The sequence below is a fragment of the Ambystoma mexicanum genome, chromosome 13 (assembly GCF_040938575.1).
Source record: "Ambystoma mexicanum isolate Mex_15411 chromosome 13, UKY_AmexF1_1, whole genome shotgun sequence".
Taxonomy (NCBI): Eukaryota; Metazoa; Chordata; class Amphibia; order Caudata; family Ambystomatidae; genus Ambystoma; species Ambystoma mexicanum.
Window position 1 is genome coordinate 416936453 of NC_090938.1, and position 20222 is coordinate 416956674.

A 20222-nucleotide genomic window follows, 5' to 3' on the forward strand; every position below is an offset into this window, starting at 1 on the left:
AGGGATCTCTATCAATCATCACATCAAAGGATAGATATACCGGGAGCCCTTGAATTAGTAAGTAGCCTTCCGCCATAATTATTCTTGTGGCTAAGGATAGGTTGCCTTTATTTGCTAAATATGAACACAACTAAAAAGAGGCCATTGTGTTTGTTTGTTTCTTGCTCTGTAGGATAGGGTACAGTCTGCCATTTCTACGAGACAGAACTTGTATGGGGATTGATTGCACTACAACGGCATCACCACTCGAAATATTTGTGGAGGTGAGCTTAACTGGCTAACAATTGAAAGTGTTATTCTGTATTACATTGACTGTATCATTAATTGAGATGACAAGTATATTGGACCAAATTGAAATTAATTTAATATTGTGTTTGTAGAACACAGGGCTCACCCCATCCACCATAGAGGCAACGCGCATTTGTCAGTTGTCCTCCGTCCTGAGGAAGGTTGGCTAAACGATCGGGGCAAAATACTCTGCACACACAGCGAACTACAAATGAAACACGTGTCGACAGACATATATCTCCTATATTTATATAGAGGGACACATCTGTAAAACAAATGAGTTTGACTTTAAAATTGTGTTTTGTATTCTGTTATGGTGACAATAGACACCTATGTTAGGTATAGTTGTTGGTATGAATATGGTATTCATGAGTTATGAATGAAGCTTGAGTGATGGAAAAAGAAGTTGTGTGAGTTTGTGCTGTGATTTACAATATGAACTGTTTGTGATTAAAAAATGAAATAATTATCTTTTTGACCATGTGCACACGGAATCCTGTCATTGTGGAATCAGAAAAAATACAATATTACGGCTGTTACACCAAGCAAAGGAAAATACACTGACACGGGCTTGTAAAGATTCCCAGAATCTTTATTACATAACTGAACAGTATTCAACAAAGTACACAAATAGCTATTTGGCCGTCAATACATCACAGAGACCACCAGCAGGGTTCAATGTGAGCAGTGAACAGAATTTCCTAGCTGGACATCGACATATTTATACAATTTGTAAAAATGATGTCCAGCCTCTTACAAGTTAATAATACATTGGGCTAATGTCGCGCCAGGTTCACTTTCCTAATTTACATATCTCGTGCATGCGGTTTACTTTTGAATACATTTACTAACACACTCCATTATTCTTTAATTTAACGTTACACTCTTTACATACTGTTTTAATACAGATCAAACAAATGTTTTGCATTTTATATTCGGGTAGCGTTACTGTTCTTGTATACTTGTAGTTGAAAATTGCTAATTCAAGTAATCCCCTGCTCCCGAGGTCAACAAAGGACAAGGTCTACATGACCCTAACATGTAGCCTGAAGGCAGGTTGGACATTAACTCTCCTACAGAGGTTGAAGAGGTTAAGGCAAGAACAAGAGCACACGAGACGGCCATTTTAGATTTCAGGGTGACTTTGTACAAAACCCCCCAAATGGCGGTTCTAACCTAAAATAGAGGCTTGATTCAAGATGGCGGCTTACATCAATTTCTAAGGTCAAGACCTTGCTGTAGAGAGTTATTCGCGTACAATTTTAAGCAACTTGGCGTAGGCCAATATACGTACAATCGTTACAATAGGAGGCATAATTTAATATCCAGTTTGAAATCTTCATTTATCTATTGGTCCATTTTTGTTTTTTGATGTGTATACTCACCTGGAGGACCATAGAATCATACCAGGTACCCCTTTGATATTATATACTTTTAATATAGCCTTCAATGAAGATTTATTCTGTTGCCCAAGTCTCTTGTAGGTATAATATATTGTGCAGTCTAAGCCAGCTTTTATCTTCCAATTGGTTTGCAAAACCTGCCACATTCCAAGAAACTATTCGGATATTTGTGGAATCAGCCTCTGCAGCAACCTGTTTATTGTAATGTTAAAGGGAATCTGAACTACGAGGTGATCCTGTATGTCAATCTACATCAATAATATTAAAAATACCACCATCTGCACCTCTGCATGTGTCGCAGTTCAGGTTGTATTACTTAGTTTGGTTGCTGATAAAAGAATGGCAGGTTTAGTAACTAATTGGGAAGAATCTTGGGTATGCCCACCATTGCCCGGTCCATTATGCTAGATTACATTGTGGGGGGTTTCTGAAAGGGAATAAAAGCTTTTACTTGGATAGTTTGGGTGGTAGTTATGTCTATGAATAGTAGGCCCTCTGCCATACATCTATTAGTTAACTCCAAACATACAAAATCCTTCATCTTATCATGTGGATCAGGAGACTGGGTTTCACTTCCCTTATAATTGAGTGACAACATTTCACATGACGGATCCAATGAGAAATATATTAATAAGAGCGTCCCCTTGTTTATAGACACCTGACATCAATTTGTGTACCTTGGTCATGAAGACCAGCCTGCCTCCCCTAGAATCCTTCCTATTATGTAGTGTAGTAGTAGAATATGGCGAGTCTGAAACATTCCACCTATAGCAATTAATTGGGAGACGTAAATTGATATTGTTATTTAATTTCTATCGCGCTCGTACAGAAGTGTTTCAGAGCGCGAAAACATGATTGATATAATAAAAACAGGGCATCAAATGTTCCTTCTTGGGATATATTCTGGCATATTTGTGGCATGGGTTAATTACCCCTTACAGCAGGGGTCATAGGAGACTAGTATAGGCTTCAGATGCCATGTCGGGGGTGGGCCTGTGCCTATACAACTTTTTGGCCCACAAACAGGTGCTGTGCAATCAATCGCCACTTTAGTCTCCATATTCTTTGTTTTCCATTTTTGGGGCCATTCATTTCACAGTATCTTGCAGCAACCTACTATTTCCTGAGAGAATAGCTATCTGCTCAACCAAGGACTATACAACTAAAGAGGTAGATTCACTGAGGGGCTGGTGTTTGGTTTGTTTACCTTGATCACGACAGGTTTGAGGCGTTGCATCCACCAAAATACCCATGCTGCAGGTCTAGGAGAACCCAGAACCAGGGTGAAGCCCGCGGGGACAAGAGCGCGGAGGGTGTTTGGCCCAGGAGGGCTTCAATACTTTGCGTGCAAGCCACGCCCCCTTCACTACTTCCCCCAGGACTCACGGCCCGCCAGGGTGAAGCCCGCGAGGACAAGGGCGTGGGTGTTGGCGTTCCGCGGAGGGTGTTTGCGGACCCGTGGAGGTGCACCATCTGGACTCTGTCCCTTTGACCCTGAGGTGGTACAAGGACACAGTGTTTCGGTGGTGAAGAGGGAGGCTCGGCCTGGTTCCACCTGGGAGAAGAGGGTGATGTAAGTACAGGCGAGGGACTGTACGAGGAGCGGTTTGTCTGTGTGTCTTGGTCAAGAGGGCAGAAACACTGGTGTGGACCCACTAAACTCGCAATGTCACTCTTCAAGTCCCTAAGAACTATGAAAGTTCATGGCCCACCAAGGAAACCCCCCCCTCCATTACCAGCACTCTCACCCTTCCCCCCTCCCTTCATTTTGTTCAGAGGTTCTTCTCGCCCGCCAAGAGAGTGGTCCCAAACCCAAGCGAAAGGTCCTGGCTGTGAAGAGGTTTCGCTCCCAGGATCAAAAGGGAGCGCCAGCTAAAGCTCTAATCCTGGATGTGCAAAACTCTGTCCTAATTCATGGGGGTGAGCCCTCCCCATGTTCCCCCGAACCCCCACTAGTGATGAAAGATGGGGGCTGTCGGCTGCCACAGGGGGACAGTATAGCTGCCGGATAAGGGATCAGGGAAGGTCCAATACCTACTAACCATGGCAGTCTGTCTGATCCTTGCGTAGGAGGGGATTGTACCTCTAAGCCTCAGGAGGAGCAGGCTATCATAGGCCCCAACGGAGGAAGACATCCAGGCCCGATGTCCCGCCCATCTACTGCAGATGTGCTCTCTCCCCTTGTCCCCACCTTGAGCCTCAGTCCCCCCAAGGTGTTATCCGTCTCCGGCAATCTTGGCCCCGGATCAGAGATGCAGGAGTCCAATGAGGGAGACACTGCAGGAATTGGAGTACTAGCCAGCAGCTATCCCTCAGTAAGCTCCACTTCTGCTAGCAACATCGTGGCTTCCACCCTGTCACCAGGCTCTATCATTCGTGCCAGCCCGGGAAAGACACTTTCTAGTTCCGCTCTGGCTAGCCCAATTGTGGGGGGCAGCTCATTTATTGACGACGACCCTGTGTGCAATCTCTCCCTGGGCAACAGAAGTTTCGGGAGTGTACCTATGCCCACAGTGTGCCCATTGGCCAGCCCCTCTCTCTACCTATCTCCACTTAGGGTGTCCAAGCAACCAAAATGTGAAACCTCCCCGGCTGTAGGGTCGGTTATTAACCCCCCAACCGAGGTGGTTCTGTCACTCGGGGGGTGTAAGTGCAACCAAGTCTTGGCTGAGTTGGCTGCTATTACAAATTTGCTTACAACACTAATAGCCATTAAGGGGAGGGAGCAAAGGGAGGGGGAGCCCTTTCCCATTCCGATTGTCCGTAAGGGTCTCTCTGACTTCCCTCTGGTACACCCCAAGATCCAAGCCCCCCTGTGTCCCGAGACTTTAGCTCTAACTTCTTCTTGCCCCAGCCTGTTGACTGAGATTGCGCATTCAGACATTGGAAAAGATCCCAGGGCAGGTGGTACCAAGCACAGTGAGCGTGGTGGGGTGGCGGAATTTGCCCCAAGTCTAGTAGTCCTAAAAAGCCCTAATCATGAGAGGAAGATTGCCTTTGGTCCACGGCACAGAGTCGGTCCATCTCAGCCTCCTGCTCATGACCAGAATGGTCGAGCTACAGTGTATCTTCGCGGTGTACCAAAAATGGAAAGGAACATGTTGGAGTCCAGGGAGTATCTTGTAAACAAAAGTGTACACTGGATACGATCCGCGAGAGGATGTTCCTTTGTGTCCAGGGAAACCTTGGTAGGCTGTCGGAGACTGGCCAGTGTGGGCAAGAGGTCGGAGGACATAGTGGAATTGGCCTTTTGGGACTGGAGACTGGCGAGCAGGGTCCTGGGTCAATGGAGGGGACGGGAGGGACACCAGGGAGCGGAATTCTAATCAGCCCACGCTCTTATTTAGGCTCTATATCGCCCATGAGGCAAGTCAGGAGGTCCTACCCCCTGTCTGGGGCAAACCTCACTCCCCTGAGCTGTGACCGGACAGGCTTTTTGGGGATTAGGCCCAGGCAAGGGGAGTTATCCAGAGGGTGATGGGGGCCTCTGTTTCACCCTTTTCTTTCCCTAAGAGACTCTTTGAGGTACTATTCGAGTATATTGTCTATTGATTGTAAATGCTTTTTATGTGATGTTTTTGCTTTGCGTTTGATGGATTTTTTTCAATCCGAATAAACTTGTTGACTGATAATGTAGTAAATATTTCCATCATCATAGTCATCCAGTGATGGGACCAGCACAGTAAATTGATTGGATGTCTCAATTAAATCATGGCACACAATCCGTTTCTTGGGTACAATGGACCTATCTTGATCCTGAATAAAAACAAGAGTATTTTGTGGACAGTAGACGGGTAACCCTCTCTTCCCTCCCACTTGAAGAGCTGCTCCTAATAGTTCATATTTAGCCAAAGGTTCCTTCTCCTTTTTGAGGACCCTCTGGCTTTGTGATTTGCATGCTCCTCCAAGCGGTTGGGTTGAAGCAGAGCTGTTTTGGTTGATGGGGACACTATTTGAATATACTCATTAGGTTACTTATAAATGGCTTAGAGGTGAACCCTTTTCCAGTCCTCAAATCACTGACTGTGTAGACATGTTGATTCCACCCAATGGCCCTCATTACAAGTCTGGCGGTGGACCATGGTGCCATTAGCACCATGGTCCATGCCGGATTACGCCATGGTGGATGGCGGAATTACCGCCCCATTCCAAGGTGAGTGGGGCGGTAATTCCCCATTCACCATTTTTGCCCCATAGTGCATAATGGGGATGGGGAAGGCGCTAATTACGGCACCGTAAATTACGGTACCGTAATTAGCACCAAGGTCGCTTAGCGCCTTGGACTTTAACGCCTGCAAAAAGCAGGCGTTAAAGTGTGAATCAGGCGTTAAGGGTTAACGGCTGACTTGTAATGAGGGCCAATATGTCCTCAATCTCATCAATAGGTTAATTTGCTTCTTAGATTGGGGCTCTCAAAAGTGACAATTTCTGAGATAGAGTGGTTGGAGAAAGTGATGATCTAGCTTTTCTTTTAGTCATTTTCTCACAAAATTAAAATAGACAGTGTAATAATTGGTCATTAAAAATAGTTAAATCAGCATTAATGATCAACTTTAAAGAACATTTATCATTGACTATAGACTCATTAAACTGCTTAGTGCATCCAAGTAAACTGCTCTAAAATGTCTTCTGATATAGTAAGTGATAAGTAAATCAAATTAAAATTATTTTAGTCCATTATATATAACCTTTAAAAACGAGCTATTAAAGTTAGGCAAAAGTGCTTAGTGCTTGTTGTATGAGGAATATCCGATTCCCCACAAAGTTCTATTGAAGTACTTCCAGTTTGAAAGAAGTTACTAAAAATCTCAAATAATCATACACCGTCCTTTGAAAACTCTTAACTTCTTGTTTCTCTAGTACTTATCTACTTGCCTAGACAAATTATATATAGTCAAGGCTACTAAAGTGAAGCAGAGCACTATACCTAACACACACTTTTAATTAACGCGTGCAGCTAAGCTTATTGGGGGAATGCCTGAATGGCATGAGGGGCTTACCCAAGGCCGCCCCTCTCTTCTACACCAAGTTCAAATAAAAATTGGCACGGTTAGCCAAGAGCAATAAAATGTCCCATTAACTGAGGTTACTGACAGCAAACTCTTAGTAGACCACCTGTTCGCCCCTTTAAGGAGGGACTTGTGTTGTTCACAAGCAAGACATTTTTCTCTTTTCCATTAATGCGGTTGTTTTTTTTAAGTTGTCTCAGAGTTTTTTGTTTCAAAATAGATTAAAGTAAAGAACAAACTCAACTCAACTCTGGAGAGTCACTGGCACAGGAGAATCCAAGTTCAAATTGTAGAAAAGATGCTCAAAGGACTCGGAGGGCTCCAACTGCTTCATTGGAACTTCAGCTCCAGAGACCCCGGGGCCTCCAGTACAGAACAGCCAGAAACAGCCCCCCGTCACCAGAAAGTTCCACTCAACAGTTTTTGTGAGGGACCCAAGAGCATAGGAGCATAGAGCGTGGGAACACTAGCACTCTGGAGTGCTGGCCGTAGAGGCACCAAGACTGGTAGGCAAAGATGCCCCTCCTGGCTGGAGAGAACAGAGGGAAACAGCCTGCTCCTAGAATGCTCCCCAGAATAGTTTTTGTAGGGGACCCAAGAGCGTAGAGCGTGGGAGCAATAGAACGCTGGAGCGTTGGACTTAGAGGCAATGAGCCTGACAGGCAAGGATGACCCTCCTAGCTGGAGAGAACAGCGGGAAACAGGCCTCCCTGCAGACCCCACTATACATGGCACTCCCGTTTTATGTGTTTGCGCATGTGCCATCCACACATGCATGTGTATACCTAACATGCATTGCGGCTATTCCAAGCCTTACATTGTTATGCTGGAGTCTGTCTGCTCATGCATCTTCCACCACTTTTGTGTAAAAGTCATGATAGAGTCATTTCTTGTCTTCTGAGCATAGGATGCTCCTCGTGGTCCAATAGTGTGCTGCAGATGTGTGTGAGTATATCTATGTGTGTGTGAACTTTCATCACCTGCAAAGGCGATGGTGTTTCTGTTTTATGTGGATTGCATTTTCTGTTTTAGATGAACCCCATGTGTATGTGTGTGTGTTTGCGTTACATGCTCCCAATCGTAACAGTCACGATTGCTCCATCCAGACAACTCTGTGTGTCTCAGTGTTAGGCATGTGTTTCTTAGTGCTGTGCATCTTTGTGTATAAGGGCTGCATATGTGTGACTGTATCAGTACTACAGACACAAATGCATGTGTCTCAATGCTATGCACATGAGTGTATATCTCAATACAGTGCAGATGTGTGTGGCTGTACTGCATGCACACAAGCGTGCCTCATGGCTATGTGAATGTGTGCCTCAGTGGCAAATTTGTGCATGTATTAGTGCTGTGCATGCATGTCTCAGTGTGGTGCCCCATGTGAGTCTCAGTGCTGTGTCCGCATGTGTAATTAAGTGCTTCATGTGCATGTGTTTAGTTCTGCACACCCACGTTTGTCAGTGGTGCCTGTGTGCTTGTGTTTCAGTGCATCGTGCATGTGACTCAGTGCTGCCCACACATGTGTCTCAATGCTGCTCAGGGGTGTGGATTGTCTCAGTGCTGAGTGTGTCTCAGTGCTGCTTGGGTGGGCATGTCTCAGTGCTACATATGTGTATCTCACTGAAGGACACATGCATGTGGCACTATCCCATGTGACTGTGTGTTTCTCATTCCTGTACTCACATGTTTCAGTGGTGTGCGGTAACATGTGCCTCAGTGCTGCATGTACGTCTTGGACTCAGAGCTGCAAGTCTGAGCGATGCATGGATTAGTGCATCTCAATGCTGCCCGCATGCATGTCTCTTGACCAAATGGGTAACAGCAACAACAACCGCCACTTTTGAAATCATGGAAAGGTTCACATAAAGGTTGATAGTTTAGCATCCACTTCTGCATGTGATATTTCTATTTCTAAAACCATATCTACTGCGCAATGGACCTAACACTAACATCAAGGTCACAATCAGCCTGCACACCTTTAAGTGTTAGGTGCCAATCAACCACATTTTAAACAAAGAGCTGGATGGATTTTCACCAAACCAACAAAGGTTTGGTGCAAAGCATTGTCTCAGAGTTGCACATATAGATACATTATTTTTCAGGAAAAATCTGAATATCTCGAGTTCAATAATCAATATGTATTTCAAAGTTCATTTTCTATGCACATTGTTAAAAATATTGAAAAACGGGGTGAACAATTTTGAGATATATAATTCACAAAAAACATGTTTTTTGAGGTTCTATGGAAAACCCAACGAATAAATCACTCTAAGCAACTTTCGTGTTCTACATGGAAACATTCATGACACACAATTTGACATGAATGTTTGGATCTGGCTGGATCAGATGTATACTGAATTTGGTGACCGTTGGTGGACAAGGCCAAGTGTTACGCAGGAAAACATGCGTTACATTTTCCCACAGCCCCTTAATGATTACATTGCTACTGTACCACACAATATATATCAACTATGATAAAAACCTATAATACATGAAATAAATAAAATAAATAATAAAAATGTATGGTACACATATATGTGTATTCTAGTTTGCGGAATCCATTATATTTATTAAGTACAATTATTCATTATATTTGTTACTATAGTGGCTTGCGGGCTGAATGCAATGACTACAGTGACCACAAATCCTAGCACCAATGGTTTAAACATGCACACTTGACCTATCTTTCTGCTAGACTGCCTCCCTGACGGTTGCAGAAGTCATGAACGCATTTGGAGGAGAACCAGCTGGGCAGCAAGCTGAACCCAGCTGGGAACCACAGTGTACCCGCCACTCCCAAGATTAAGATTATACTCAAATTGAAACCCTGTCCTTGGTGTTGCAGCCCACAAATCATAAAAGAATGCCAATGCAACCTCTATAGTATCTTACCTAATGTGCAGCAAATGCAATTCCGATGTGTATGTTAAACTGATAGGGAAACATGCATTCTGCCCAAGGTTTTTCTGTAATTCTGCCACAATCTGTCATTATCAGAGATACTCTTGAAATGGCAACTATTAGGTTTAATACCTGTACTTTGTACACCCTGGGGGCATTTTAAAAGCCTACATTTTGGGAAATGGCACTTTTCTGTGATTTCATATGTTGAGTGTGTATATGGTGGCATGATGCGCGAATGTAGCATCTGCAAAACCAAAGGACCACAAGGCTTTGGATCCTATGGGAGTTAAATCCCTCAGGAAAAACTCCTGTTCTTCTGAAATTCCAGGCTCCCATGGACCCAGAGTCAGCAGCCTTAGAACAATGAAGTGATGTCTTCCTTTGGTTCCATGTCATTTCATTGTGGGATGTTTTTTTTGTAGGGTTTATTACCGCAGATTTGTTAACGAAAAAACTCATCCCCATCCCCCTTTAATTTTGTATATATTTCCGTACACCCACAGCCCAAATATCTATTTTCTACCCCCCTAAACATTTAGATGAAGTTTTTTTTCGTAAAAAAATCTGCAGTAAAAAAAAACGTGAAAAAACATCCCGCGATGATAGGACGTTGTACCCTTCCTTTGCTTTTTTGGAAATATGTTGACTATTTTTTTTAATATTCTGTGTAATTTGCCTTCAAACCCCTGCCCACCCCCACATTTTCTTTGCAACTCAGGCCCCGATTCTCATCAAGGTGTTAAGTACCGAAAAGGACGTTAAAAGGGTTAACAACCTTTTCGGTAAGACCTATTCTGAAGGTGGCGCAGTCTTCCGAAGTCGGAAGGAATGCGCCACTTTCGGAATATATGTGGCAGTTGCTAGGATGGGTTGGAAACCAACCTAGCAACCGCCACATTTGTAAACTGGCTTTTTGGAAGCCTATTCTTGTGGCACTTCTCCAGTTTAATATGTGTGCTAAACTTGCGCATATACGGTACCCTTTTGGTGCCATTAAACTGGAGGAGTGCCACAAGAAGCCTTGTTTGGTGTAAATGGAAGTCTCCATATACACCTGTGTTGTATATGGACACTTTCATGTACACCAAAGCAAGCAGCTTCAACGTTGCTACAACATTGAAGCTGCTTGCTTTGGTGTACATGAAAGTGTTCATATACAACACACGGGTGTATATGAACACTTTCATTTACACCAAACTGAGCAGCTACAACGTTGAAGCGGCTTGCTTTGGTGTAAATGAAAGTGTTCATATACACTGCACGGGTGTATATGAACACTTTCATTTACACCAAAGCGAGCAGCTTCAACGTTGCAGGATGCAACGTTGAAGCTTCTCACTTTAAATGAAAGTGTTCCTATAAACCGCACGGGTGTATAGGCACACTTTTATTTAAACCAATGCGAGCAGCTACAACGTTACATTCTGCAACGCTGAAGCTGCTGGCTTTGGTGTAAATGAAAGTGTTCATGTACACAGCACGGGTGTATATGAACACTTTCTTATACACCAAAGTAAGCAGCTTCAACATCCTGCAATGTTGAAGCTGCTCCCTTAAGGGCCCGATTCTCAACTGGGTGGTAATTGCCGAAAATGTCGTTAAAAGGGCTAACAACATTTTCAGTAATTACACCCTATTCTAAAGGTGGCGCAATATTCTGAAGTCAGAATGATTGCGCCACTTTAGGAATATGGGTGCTGGTTGCTAGGAAGGGCTGGCAACCGACCTAGCAACCGGCACTCTCGTTAACTATGCATTTGCATGGTCATTCTTGTGGCACTGCTCCAATTTCGCAAGCGCTTGAAATTGGCACTGAACTACGTACGGTACACAATTGGTGCCGTACGGAGGAGCGCCACGAGAAGCCTTGTTTGGTGTCAATGGAAGTGTCCATATACACCCGTGTTGTATATGGACACTTTCATGTACACCAAAGCAAACAACTTCAGCGTTGCTGCAACGTTGAAGCTGCTTGCTTTGGTGTACATGAAAGTGTTCATATACAACACGCAGGTGTATATGAACACTTTCATTTACACCAAACCGTGCAGCTTCAACGTTGCAGGATGCAACGTTGAAGCTTCTCGCTTTAAATGAAAGTGTTCCTATACACCGCACGGGTGTATAGGAACACTTTTATTTAAACCAATGCGAGGAGAGTTACATTCTGCAACGCTGAAGCTGCTGGCTTTGGTGTAAATGAAAGTGTTCATGTACACAGCACGGGTGTATATGAGCACTTTCATTTACACCAAAGCCAACAGCTTCAACGTTGCAGGATGCAACATGGTCGTTGCAGGATGCAACGTTGAAGCTTCTCGCTTTAAATTAAAGTGTTCCTATAAACCGCACGGGTTTATAGGCACACTTTTATTTAAACCAATGCGAGCAGCTACAACGTTACAACGTTACATTCTGCATCGTTGAAGCTGCTGGCTTTGGTGTAAATGAAAGTGTTCATATACAACACACAGGTGTATATGAACACTTTCATTTACACCAAACCGTGCAGCTGAAGCTTCTCGCTTTAAATGAAAGTGTTCATATACACCGCATGGGTGTATATGAACACTTTCTTATACACCAAAGTAAGCAGCTTCAACATCCTGCAATGTTGAAGCTGCTCACTTTGGTGTATCGGCAGCATTTTCGTTAAATAACGATTCCCTCGTTATTTAACGAAAATGCTGCCGAGATTCTGCAATCCGCCTGTTTCCATTAGAAACAGGTGGATTACAGCGAAAGCACTGTCGTGCTTTGCGATGACGCCCAGGCCCACTTCAGAATTACAGTGGTGCCTGGGCGTCAAGAAATGGTGCAGTGAATCGTGCTATTTAGCACATTCACTGCGCCCTGATGAGAATCGGGCCCCTTGGTGTATCGGTAACATTTTCGTTAAATAATTATTCCCTCGTTATTTAACGGAAATGCTGCCGAGATTTTGCAATCTGCCTGTTTCCATTAGAAACAGGCGGATTACAGTGAAAGCACTGTCGTGCTTTGCGAAGATGCCCAGGCCCACATGAGAATAGCAGTGGTGCCTGGGCATCAAGAAATGGCACAGTGAGTTTGTGCTATTTAGCATGCTGACTGCGCCAAGATGAGAATCGGGCCCTCAGTTGAAAGCCTTGTCATGGTCGTTGCAGGCCACACATCATATATTTTTGCCAATTCACCCTTTATAATATCTTGTCTAAAGCCCAGCAAATGCATTTCACATACACATGTATTTAAAGTCAAGAGACCAATTTTATACTTTTCGAGGGAGAGGCTGTGCATAGCCAGTCGCACCTTTATCTGTTTGATTTCATTCATGCTCGAAACAGACCACACTCTTCTGTGTGAGTCCCTCCTGAGTCTCTGTCCTGCTCCTCCTCCCCAGACTGCAAAATGGAGGGGGAGAGTTGCCGGAGGACAGGGCCTCATTTTCGGCCCTATGACATATGGGCCCTCATTATGAGTGTGGCAGAAAGGCAACAACGGCGCCGGTAGTGCTACCGGTGCCGTTGTTACCTCTCCGCCACACTACGAGTTCTGCTCGCGGGCGCAGGACTGCATGCCTGGTCTGAACAGGCGTGCATATCAGCACCCACGAGCAGAACTCATGATTGCACCAGCACCGTTATTAACGGTGCCGGTGTAACCATGCTCCTGACCCCCATTCTGCCCTATGTGGCAGAATGGGGATCGGGAGGCCGGCCATAACAGCACCTGCGAATGGGCAATTATCGGGTCCGCCAAACTCGGCACGACCCGGTTATTGCTCATTCGCGAGCACCTGAAAAAAACCAACTCCGGCGGCAGCCGTGCCCTTAATAAGGGCACGGCTACCGCCAGAGTTGTAGTGAGGGCCATGGGGTTAGTCTCCCCAGAATGGTGCCACAGAGAGACCTTTATGCAGGATTAACGTTCTATTGGGGGTCATTATGACCCGGGCGCAAAGGGATACCAGGCATCGGCAATGACACTGGTGCCGGTAATCCCTTTGCGCCCTATTCCGAGGTCCCTTTGCGGGTCCTTCGCTTAACGGGAACTTGAAACCAATTAAACAAACTATGCCCATCCCGCACAATCTTTGCAAATGGCTTCACCAAACCTCAAAAATATTAGCAGGCCTGCACAATGAAGACCAGCTAACTACACACCTTCCACCAAATTACACACAGTAAGTAGCTCTTAACCTCACTGACATCACATGCTGGTCCCTCTGAAATGAACTAGAATGAAGTTTGTAAGTCCGCAGCAGGAAATGTATCATTTAAGGGCTAAGCTTCACTGTAAAGGGCTGACTGGAACCTCCAAATAGGGATCATTCGGAAGACCCATATCATGACCACAGTGTGTAACCGCATTGCTGATTTCTGTGTAGGAAATAGGATGTAACATAGGCATATCAAATGTTATGTGTCATTTCATTAGTACTAAAAGCACACTAGACCCTCTGCATGCAGCAATATTTTTAACACTAATATGCAAAAGAGAGCCACACATGTTCGGCAATTGTTTTATCAAATGTCAGAATAATTATGTAATCAATGGAGTATGGTACTGTGCCTCACCTTACCTGGCTCAGTAACACTCCACAACAACCTCCGTTATTAGTTTGGGCTATTAGGTGGTGCTTGCTCCACCTGTAAGACAAAACTGTTGCATTAGAGTACAGATGGGGCATAAAAATGGTACATGAGAAGAGAAATACAGTTTGTAGGTGTTGTTTGGTCATTTGCCCACAGTTGACTGCCCATGGCCATGCTAATCGCTATGGCCATTCCCACCTAGTTCCTGCCTCTCCCCTCCCAAAGCACCTCCTCATGGGAACTGCTTGAGCTCACTTTATTCAAGCCTTACCATCAAACGGTACACCTGAAGTGCCTGCCAGTGTTTTTTTCAAAGCAGTCTTCAGAGAGTTAATGACTAAATAGGAACTGTAAACTCACTAGTGGTTTAAAAAATGTCTTACTAAGTCTGCCTTCAGCCACTCGATTTATAAGCACTATATATGTCCTTCACTGATGTCCTACTAAAAACAAGCATTGGCAAAGACACAAATGTTGGCTTGTGTATAAGTATTAGGCATTTGCTAGGCGTTGCTATTAGATGCCCAGGTACTCGCACCATTTTGCACCTACTACCATCAATGGCCAGTTAATACTACTACAACTTTGCCTACACGAAAGCCCAGACTGTTGCCATTGCCAATGCTTGATTTTAAACATTACACTGTCCCTGGCCCGCTGGACCTCATGTCCAGTTTGATGAAATGTTGAAGAAAATACTCAACTGCCTCAACACCCATGTGGCCTTCTAAGCTAGACACCATATGGAGTTATCATAATCAAGGTGTTATCACAGCAAGATCCTGGGCCTCCAAACCGGGCTCCTTTACAGGGTTCCTGCAATGAGGACTTACCGGGTCATTCCAACATAGGAGGACCCGGTAATTCCTCCTTGCATGAACCATTCCCCATTCCCATTTGAGCCCCCATGGGGCTCAATGGAAATGGGGAGGCAGGTAATAAAGGGCACATTATGAATGTCCCGTTATTACCCCCCTCCTCCCCTCGCGGGACCCGGAAAAGATGGGCCTCATTGCGATTTTGGCGGTAACCATGCCGCTATTGGCGGCATGGCTGCCGCCAAAATCGGGTCCGGGTTCCCAGAATGAAGAATTACCGGGCCATTCCCAGTTTGGAGGGCCCGGTAATTCCTCCCTCTGGGAACCCGGACCCGGGCCTTCCCCATTTCAGCCCCCATAGGGCTGAATGCGAATGGGAGAGGGAGCAAACAATCGGCCGATTACGAGTGGCCCGTTGTTTGCTCCCTCTTCCCCTCGCGGGACCCGGTCTGCACGTCTGGTGAAACCAGACGTGCAGACCGGGTCCCGCGAGGGGACCTCGTAATCAGGCGGTACGGGGTTGACTGCGCCGGCACCTTTACTGGCGCCGTTAACCCCTTATCACCTGACTTGTAATGTGGCCCGATGTCTGGTTTTACCAGACGTCTGATCCGGGTCCCGCAAAGGGAACCTCGTAATCGGCACTCCCGTAATGAAGGGGACCGGTCCCGTACCGGCCCCCTTCATTCTGGGAGCGCCAGGATCGTAATGAGGCCCCCTGTGTTGTTTTTCAACCGTTTCTTTAAAAAAATCTCTCTTAGAAAAAAACTACTTTTAATTACCACCCATTATACTGTATTCCTTTATCAAAAAATACAGGCCGAATATCTGAAAAAAGAACCTCAATTCAATGTACCCGTCTCTCTGCGGGTGTGGAGAAGATGAACGCAAAACATGTTGATGCAGATCTTTTATGGATCCACACATTCTGATCTCCTGCCATTGGGTGCTCCTGTAAGAAACCGTCAAGCTGCAGGTGAACGCCATTTTGAGATACTAAGGATGGATTGGTTTCCACGGATCGTGTCCGGTTTCCTGTACCCGCAAAAAACGGGTGCAATTTTTGAATTTCAAAGTGCAACTGTGACTACCATTTCTTATCTCCTCTGTGAGGATATGACATATCGGAGATCACCCCGGGAGCACTGCACGCATTCAGTTAACGACTCCTGGGTTTACACACACTTAACCGCAAGTATGTGTTAAAGCACTAATGCATCTCTGCTGAGAGCATAGATCGGAAGTCAGCAACCTTTGACCTTTGTACTACACCTCGCATGATCCTTCATCATTGACTATGGTTTTTTAGGTGATGGAAGTCGTGGCACAAAACATCTGGAGAGCCAAAGGTTGCAGACTCCTGTCGTAGATGGATCTAAATCGCAGGAAAGCCTTAGCACATGTGCGCGCACTACGTTGAGCTCTTTCTAGATGTTCCATGGCAGCACGAGAAAAAATTGAGTTAATGAGGCCCGCTACGCAATATGGCATAGTTTCTTTTTACATCCATGCTCTTCAGCCTTCAATGAACTAGAGGTTGCTCGAAACCAGAGCTATGACCAAGTATCACATTAGGATCTGATTGCTATGAAAGATATTGCATTAACAATATGTTTTTATCTGTGCACATTAAATTGAAGTTTTCACAACACAAAGATATAATGAGAGTAAACGTCATGCAATTAAAAAAGCAATTTATTGCATCTCCTGAGGCGAGTAATTGTTCAGCGACTCGTTAAAAGTTGGCAATAATAATTGATACTCATTGCTACAGCAGGGCGATTAGAAACAGGTCACAGAAGAGTCTCTTGTTAGTCTTTCTGTCCTTAGGGCCCAACTGTGTGCAATTCCTTATGAAGCACCTACAGGCTCTGGAGACTCGTCTCTGTCCAATTAGCTGAGTGAGCGAACTGGAAAGTTGTATTTTGCTAAATAAACAACTCATTAGACCAGCGTCAGACGTGAGGTAAATGGACGATGATTTTGTGTAATTTTGGCAATTTGCAATTTGCACTTTTGAGAGCACTATCCCAAGGCCCTCCAGACGCACAGGAGTGTTTCAGCAACCGCAATTATTTCCCGCCTCCAATTAAAACGTAGCAATAATGTGACACATTTAACATATGTTCAGTGCTACTTCTCTGTTGCAGTAGTGGTAACAGTGGACATGTCAATTTCAGAATAATTTTACATTATTCTATACAACTGTACAGAGACAAACCAATGTTGCTATATATATCACATACATTAAAATCCAATTAAATATTCTGCAATGCTATATAGTTGTGTTATCTAAAGTTACAATATCTGCAGTACTGGACCAGTTACAAGTCTGCTTTGAGCACAGAGCCGTTATACTACCCTCTGCTAATTATTCTGTGTCATCGAACATACTGTGGAAATCGAAATAAAATTGTACCTCCTATCGCATTGTTTGAATGTATGTTGGCCTACGCCAAGTTGTCTAAAAAACATTGTGTACATAGATTCCGCGGCAAGGTCTTGACCTTAATGTATTGTGCAAATCGCCATCTTGGATTAAGCCGCCATTCTAGGTACTCTTGCAGTGTGGAAGTCACCCTGAACAACAAAATGGAGGCCGAATGACATTTCGAGTGGGATTCTGGCCGTTGTGACCTCCGCACACATGAATAAGTAATATGCCCGCAGGCCACTTGTTGGGGTCGCGAACTGAGACCTTGTCCTATCCCTGACCTATGTGAAAATGAACAACTGTATCAGGGAACTGATCAAATTGCATACATTATGGGATTGACCTGGCAACGAACCCTAGGCCTGGTCCAAAGAATGGTTAACCCGTGAGGGGGTTGGCCAAGGCTGGATAAAAAGTATAAAAACCCGAGTATCCCAATGTTAATGGTTCGTTCTGTTACTCTGAGGGCCGAATAGCTATCCGTATGTCAATTGACTTTTGGTAATTGTTGTATCTTTGAATAAAGCGCTTTGTATGTCCTTTGTAACCTGTGTTGGTGTGTTTCCTTTGGGCTTCCCGGCCTCATATTAATTTTTCTGTTTCCACAGTTGGCGCCCGAATAGGGACCCTTAAGATTGATGCCGGATCATTGAAGGTTGACGCAGACTATCGAACCGGGATCGGACGGTGTGATTCTGCGGGCCCGACCGATCGAGACGCGATACCTCGGCAGCGCTGCATGATCCGATCCTTGGACGATAGTCGTGTGGTCTGACACGGCATCTTGACGAGGGTCCAATTTTGAGGCGGGCAGATTTGCCAAAACCACCAAACGCAAGTTAAAATTCGTTAGGTAAGTTCTTTGTAAACCGTACGGTCCTCCTTAGGTTTGGTCAGGTGCAGTTGTGACCCGGCTCTTAATTTAACCCTGACACTTTGAATTTGGCGTATTGTATCTGCAGACACAATTATTGAACCAGGTAACACCAATTTTTTGTGAAATGCCTGGGAAATTGTCTAGCTGTTTTAGGGCTCTGTTCCACAGCGATCGACAATCCTTGGAATTTAGCCGCCCGGCACCATAGGAGGGGTCGCCGGCGTGTACTATGTACTGTAAGTATGGCATTGGAAGTATAGTATTTAATGATATTTGGCACAGACAGACCAGACATGCCTCCGAATTTCAGTGGCCAATCAACGGTAGTTTTGGGATCCTCCGTATTGAATACTTAGAATCGATCTTGTTAAAGAAAAAGGGTAGACCAGCAGCCTTTGATGTGTTACAAAATTGGAAGAAAGAAGCATTGCAGCAGCTTAAAAGTAGGGATAAACATGCACGTTGTCATAAAACAAACGCTGAAAAAGCATTATTGTATGATAAAGAAAAACGGTCAGAATCAGATAAAAATATGGATAGAGCCTTTTCACTCGGGATCCAGAAAATGTATCCCTCTAAAGATTTCCATGTGTCTGAGGAATTTATTGAGAAATTATTAAATGAACGCAGGCCCGATGCCTCAGCGCCACCTCAGTATGCTCCTGTTTTGGGCACTCTGCCCATTCCTGCTGTTGTTCCTGTTGCTATTCCTGTTCCCCCTGTACAGCCTATTGTTTCTAGTCCTTTGGTTGTTGTTCCTCCGTCTATCGCACCGCCCCTTCCCCCTGCACCTGCACCTTTGTTAAATGTACCTATACCTCCGCTCCCGAGTGGCCCCGTATTGATTGGAGTCGATCCAGGTGCAGGGTCAAAGATTGTGACTCGTAGTACTGTTTCTGCAGATAGGAAACAGGAATTGTTTGCATGGGCTAAGCATTGCATGGAGAAAGGTGATCAAGCTAATGTTTTTTCTACATTATCTAATTTGCATAGTTTTCCCGAGAAAAATGTTTTTATCGAAGGTTTGGGGACTCATTTGTGTGTGATGTGGGGTAGATTACAAAATTCGGATCTTCCACAAGGGGTGAGAGGGTTAGTTGCCCCATAGAATTATTGGGGATCTGTAAAAGGGTTTTTTCGCCCGACACTTCTACAGCTGCCTTAGCGCACGACCTGGCTCTATTGCTTAGTAAGCGGCCGGAGGTACCTATATCTCAGTTGCCTATGAGAGAGGTTCCTCCAACCTTTGTCCCAAAAGTTGAGATCCCCGCCAACGCGGCGACTGGTGCCCCCGCGGTGGATATCCCTGCACATTATGTATCGCAATTTGTTCACGTCCCGTTTTCACGACAGGAAGTGAACACAATTAGACAATCAGTTCCTGATATTAGAAAAAACCCGACAGGGTTTTATAAAGAAATAGAGTCCGTTTTACAGTCCTCCGTGTTCACCTTGAGTGACATTGACTTGTTATTCCCTGTGCTCCTACCCGTAGATGTATGGAAACAGGTTCGGACAATAGACAATGTGCCAGGGCTGGGAGATACGTGGGCAAATATGATTAGAATTGATGGAGAAAGACCAGCTGGTGAGAAACCGCCACAGGTAATACTTACTTTACCTGATAGGATTGTCGCTAAACTAAAAACTATAATTCCAGAAAAAAGGATTATTTGGGACAAGCTTACGGCCTGTGTTCAAGGGAAAACTGAAGGTGCCACCGAATTTTTCAATAGATTCGAGCAGGTATTTTCTGACTTCAGTGGACAGGATTTAGGTACAGAGTCGGGGAAGAGGTTGTTCGTGGACAAATTTGTACGTGGATTGTTACCTGACATCCAGTCACAAATTATGTCCTCTGAGAGCGCTTGGCAGGCAAAATCTCAATCTGAGGTTTTTCACATGGCTCAGT